The following is a 6,460-nucleotide window of genomic DNA, read 5'->3' as shown; positions in this document are numbered from 1 at the left end:
CTCCAAATGGATAATTTAGGATTATCAAATCAGAAGCAGAAGTATGGCTTTTTCTTTGAAATTTTAAGCTATAGCAGGGTTTGAGTACCTTCAAGGATTGGGGGGGGGGGGGGGACAAAAAATCAAAACCCCTAACAGATTTTGCTTGAGCTCTTCTCTCTGACCTTAGGGAACCTCTGCTTTAGACATACTTCAAAAACAAAAAAGGAATAGAGAAAAGCAGAAAAAAATGACAATTAGGAGAAGAAAACTTGTTTTTGCTAATTTGCCACTGGGGAGGGAAGTTATGGGAACAGAAGATCCCACAGCACAGCAAACACCATCCCAGGACTCCCCTATCCAGCTTCTCCAGTGAGAATGCTCCTGTAAGAGCTTCCCAAATCCCAGCTGCGGTATAAAGAGAACGGTCCAATTTACTGGAAGTAAGCACAAGTACATCTATTTTAGAGTCCTTGAATCAATATTTTCACCTGGCTGCAAAAAGGTTACCATGGAAGTATGGCTCACAGTATGATCTGGGAAAAAAAAAAAGAAAGCTTTATTGGCTGTAATATGAGTTACTAGACTTTGAGGAAAAATAGGGCGAAGCAACTAAAAAAAATCAGGTATCACTATATATATTGTGGCTCAAGGCTGCAACACCTCAACTCTTCTGTACTTTGTGTATCTGAAACTTAGTACTGGTGGGTTTGGCTTTTGCATGATAGTCAACAATCTTGTCTCTAATAAAGAAGAGTCAGCCCCAAAAACACAGCAAGTACTGTGACTGCCATGCCAACATGTATCTTGAGCACTGACCTCAAGCATGTTTCTTACACGTGCGGCTTTAATCAGGACTAAAACAATCACTAACTCACAATGTTTCGCATAAATCTGATACGCATTTTCTGCAAGCACTAAACATTTGAGTCGCTGCAAGTGACCTAGAAGAGTCCTACCTGGTAATTCATTTACAGTGCTTGAATACCAGCTTGGCAATTAGGGGAAGAAAGGAGAGGGGAGGTGTCATGATTTTATACATGAAATTAGTAGTAGTGGTAACGAACAGGGGTAGATTATCATGACACCTGCTTTTTGCTGCTGTGAGAACCGGTGTGACTTAACAGAGCAGCTTCACGTTTTCCTGCTTACACCAAATGAATGCAAAGGCAATTCAGTTTACGCTTCTCGGAAGGCAACGTTGCTCAGCGTTACAGCTATTTATAGTGAAACAGTTCAAGGTGCATGCTGCTGCAGACAACTGAACGGCTTGTTTTCATGGTAATTGATCTATACAGCATGGATTATATAAAGAGTTGTTCCCTGCTCATTTCCACTCCACTAGCATCTCCCATGATAAAAATGCACTTGTCAATACAGCAGCTGCTATCAAACAGCAAAAATGTTAGCAGCTGCAAGGTCTTTAATTTGAAACTCTAGGTGAGTTTTGTAAAGATGTTCAGAAAATACAGCTGCTGACACTTTTGCATGCAGCTGTATACAGACAGAAGAAGAGCATGCTAATGTGTTTCCATGCTATTCTTCTGCAGTTAAAGAACATAAAGCCAATTTTCTCAATTTTACTAACTATAAATCCTGGCTTAAGCATATCTGTACCAGTCCTTCTGAATTTTTCTTACTGAAAACAGAATCTGGATACCTAGTTCGCAGAAAAGACGGCCTACTTCTTGTAAAGCCATTACTTCTACTTCAACGGGTTATTTCCCCCAAATTTATCCTTACCTTTCTGCATCTCTGCATAGAAGATACAACTACGTTGTGCCGTGGAAGCAAACACAGCGTGCCCGAAGTTGACAGTCTCTCTCTTTTCAATACCATAGGATTCAAACATATCGCTTTGCAGGGCTGCAAACCAGTCTGCCTTAAACAGTCTAGTACAGGACCAATCCTTGAATGTCAGAAGCAGTGTTTTGCTTTTTGAGACAGTGGAAAAATCGTGCTTGCGGTCGGAAGCTGGAGCCCCGCTGGAGACCGAATGTTTTTCCAGCAATCACCGCTGCTCAGGTCGGGAGCACCAGAAACACAGGCTGATTACCGGGCAGAGATCAAGGGGTGAGGTGGTCAAAGGTACACGGCAAACCCAATGCGTTGTACAGTGCTATCTCACACAGAGTGCCAACAGAAGCATGCACAGTCCAGAGCAAAACTCTCCTTCACGATTTTAATGCTGACTGCCAAGCCACAGCACGCAAATGAAATGCGGACAACCGTCCTCAGAAGAGAGAAAAAAATTCCTTCTGCACCTATTTCTCACTTCAGGCTCACGGAGGAGCTGGGAGCTGCCTCTAGCACCATGGGAACCTCTGCGCAAGGAGCGGGACGGAGGGCTGGAGGCACATCTCCCGCGCACACGGGCAGCCTGGCAGAGGGGCTGCAACTGCCACCGCTGCCGCTACACTGCACCATGCTGACGAATGGTATCTGAGCAAACCACGTCTGGGAACCTGCTCTCAACAGGTAGAAATGCAACTGTCAAGCTGTTAAAATGAGGCATTTACATGTGTATTTATCTGGCATCAACCAGTACACTCCTCATTGGTTTTAAGTTAATCAGATTTTCAGAGCTTCATTGGAGCAGGACCCAACAACTGCAGTTTAATTCTACAATATAAGGAGTGTCCGCTACACTAAGATTACCTGTCATTTTTCCATTTTAAAATTTAATTACAACTTAAAGAAGAGAACTGAGACTGGAGTTTTCTTAGCAGATATTCAGAGTTTGAGGCCCTGAAACTCACTTTTCATCCACAGTTAGAAGGCATGGAGGGGGGGGGATGATGACACCCACACACTTTGTTTTCCCATTAGCTATTTGCAGTTTAATTTTGCTAGCTGTGCATTGCAAAATCCATGCTTACCTAAATAGTGCCTGGTAAGCAATATGGTCTCTAGATCTGTTGCAACTGAAGCAGAGAGAACCAGATGATGCAGCCAGAGGAATACCCCGTCTCTTTAGAAGTTCCCTCCCGCTCAGATTATTTCCACAGCCGAGATAACTCAACTCTGCTTTTCAAGACCGCAGAAGAGAAGCATACAATGCACGTATTGCAGAGTGGAGTAGACAGCAATAAATGCAGCCACGGGATATCAAGGGTTCAGCGCTGGTTGTAACAACTCATTTGCCTACATAATGGACTAGCTTTGTGGTCCTTATCACAAAATGAACATCTGCAGTTAAGCATGGACATGGCTACCTGTCCCTTGCAGCAAGTTGGTGGGTCTTTGCATAGCTCAGCTTTCCAGGCTACGTGGTTCCTCAGAGAAAAGAGGTTGGGGGTGGGAGGGGACCGGGGAACAAAAACACATGAACATTGCCGCTTAGGAACTACATTGCAGGAAACAGTCATTCCAGAAAAAGTAAGATAAACTGGCTAAGGCTGGAAGGCCATCCTACAGAGTTTAATTAAATCTCAGGATTCTACTAAAGCATTGTAATTTCCCAAACTCCAAAAGAACAATCAGAGATATATTTTCAAGAACCTTGTAAGGAATTGATACAAAAGCAGTAGTAAAAAAGCAGATGCAAAGGTTAATATTGGGTATTGTTAGAGAAACCTCACAATTAAGTGGAAGCAATAGTATACTACATTCATCTAACGGAAAATAATTTTTGGAAGCTCTCTTGCAATTAGTTCAAATATAAACACCTTCAAATATGAGTTTACTCCAAGATGAGCTGTAGGAAGCATGGGTAAACTCCAAGGCCATGCTCCATGAAACAGAATACAGATCAGAGTTATAATGCCTAAGCCAACTTTCAGGAATATCAGATTTAAACCAAAGTTTCTTTGAACAGAAAAGTTAAGAATGTTGTAATGCAGAGACTGATCACTCAGATATTCACAAATCCAACACAAAAGGCTATTTTTTGTCAATTTTAAATACAGTAACTGAAACTAAGGGCATTACATTATTTAAAAAAATATGTTCACATCCCTGACATCTTTTGGAGTTCAAAAGATTTCATCTAACTTTTGTTTTAAAATCTAGAGGGTCTCAACTGGCCAGTCAGTATTAAAGCAGCCTGCCTACCCAAACAGAAATATCTAGAGATCCAGTACTACACCCTCTAAACCTGAAAGCCACCACCTTACTCGTATATGCAGAAAGCTATTCCATTTCTATACCTGCAAGTTAATACAGACTCTACAGATGTACTGCTGCAACCTCCACAATTTGTGAGAAGTTATTTGCCACTTCACAGACCAAATCTTAACACAGAGTTGCCATGAGGGATTTTTTTCCTTCACATTTAAGAAGAGCAAATTCTAGTCAACCTATCACTCTGCCTGATAGTAAGCAAAATGTTTTTGTATGCAGGAGCCATTCTGCTTAACCGGTGTTGTCTCCGCAGATATCACTATGGTCCTTTATCTCCGCTCTGACAAACAGGGCACAGAGACAAGATGCTTTGTTCTGCACAGGAGATGCACGTAGACATTTGCATACGCATATATGCAAACATTTAGCAGCAGTAGTAACTCCCACTATTCATGAAAACCCTATTAGGCACTGATATTGCTTCAGTTTGAACAGACCCTTGCATTCACCAGAAAAACAGCCAGCACATACACCAACAAACAGTTATAGCCCATGCCTTTTTTCCTGCACCACTCCAATGAGCTCCTGCAGGCAGCTCCCAATTGCTTAAGCACTAGAGCTTGGCTGCAGAGGAGACAGCCCTGCATTCGCCTACCCTGTGTTCATGTTTGGAAGGCACTCTTTGCATCAGTCAGAGCATTTTTTTTCCCCCCTCCTTAAGTGCTGAAAGGTTCATTTATTCAGAAACTGGTTCTCTAGCTTACCTGGGAAAGCTTCCCATTCACCACAGGCTAGAGGATTTTTCAAGACATGAATGTCTGTTTTATGAACATCTGCACTCCATGAATGCTCAGAGCGAGAAATTTATAAATGCAAGGATTGTGCACACAGGCAATACATCATATCTCTAAGGAAAAACATAGATGCAAGACAGTATAAAAGAAAGTATAAAAGCCTAAACCAGCATTGGTCAGAGATCAAACTACCTCATCTTCTAAAATTCACAGCGGAACATCCCCAGCTACTCTCTCCTTATGACATCTATACTCAGCTCCCTCCAGTACATTCTTCCAACATACATCAGGCACACGGTCCAAAAATCATCGTATTCCAGGTGTTCCACAGATATGCAAAACAGACTACAGCCCCATTTCGTGCAAGTCCTTCTCATCCAGTGTTGAGCAACTAACTATAAGGCAACAAGATCCTTAAGTGAAAGATGTATAGCATGCGAAGCTGCATGTCCTTAATAGCTATCTAGAATATAAAGTGAGCCCTGATTCTTTCTTCACTGAGACAAAATGTCCTGCTATGATAATCTGCCTAGCATTCCCCAAAACAGTGTAACAGTTGACTTACCTTACCTTCAAAGACCAGGCAAAACACTGGAAATGATGGATTTTATGGGGGAAGGTGATGGGGGAATGTAAGCATGCCAAAAAAAGATTTATATATCAATCTCACAGGCCAGTGGTCTTGCTTCTTTCCGGGGAAAGATCCCCAAGTTTTAGAAAACAGCAGCTGCTCCAGGATGGGATGTGAAACAGATCCTCTTGACTCTATGCCACACTCAGGGTCAGAGATAAAACACATCATTTCTGACAGTGGCAGCAAGCCGGAAGGTGTTACTATTTAAAATAAATAAATAAGAATTTTAAAGAATTACTATAAAAAAACAAATATATAAAGATCAGCAGGGGAGACGATGCATGTATTTTACTCAGCAGGCTTCATCTACTATGAAATTTGAGGGAGTTCGTTTGCAAGCACATTACACTGTCTGAAACGAGCAACAATGAAGTTTCCTCCTCTATCAGTAGACCTGGATTACAAGACATTTAGCATCCTTTGCCCCTCTTGCCAAAGGATAAGGGCCAGGTATGCACAAGTCATCTTCTCCTCAATCCTGCCAGTGAGGGGGATGGATGAGAGGAGGAGGAGACGGACTTTCCAGGTTAACGACTGGCTGTGCCGCTGGTGTTGGCAACAGGGTTTTGGTTTCTACGACCATGGGACCCTGTTTGAAGATCGACAACTGATGGCAAGAGATGGGATCCACCTCACGAGGCGGGGCACGCGGGTCTTTGCCAACAGGTTGGCCAACCTGGTGTTACCGTTCTCGTTCTTACCGAGGAGGCACGGGGCCTTCTCCCCAGACCCCGGACCATCACCACACAGACACCAATATGAGGAGTGGCAAAATGGCGTTTAATGAAGCGTGTCCTGCTCTTTTATAATGCTGTAAAGCCCCGCCTTCTTCTCCGGCAGCAGTGCTCCGCCCGTTACGACCTTCCCATGTTCCGCCCCGCAGTGCCTCCCTGCTCATCCTTTTTCCTCCACAACCTGGTAAGGAGGGCTTTAAACTAGGAAAGATGGGGGAAGGGGAGAGTTATAGTGACAGGGTAGTTGGCAAAAGACT

This window comes from Apteryx mantelli, unplaced genomic scaffold (genome assembly GCF_036417845.1).
Source record: "Apteryx mantelli isolate bAptMan1 unplaced genomic scaffold, bAptMan1.hap1 HAP1_SCAFFOLD_110, whole genome shotgun sequence".
Taxonomy (NCBI): domain Eukaryota; kingdom Metazoa; phylum Chordata; class Aves; order Apterygiformes; family Apterygidae; genus Apteryx; species Apteryx mantelli.
Note: the sequence above shows the minus strand (reverse complement) of the source record.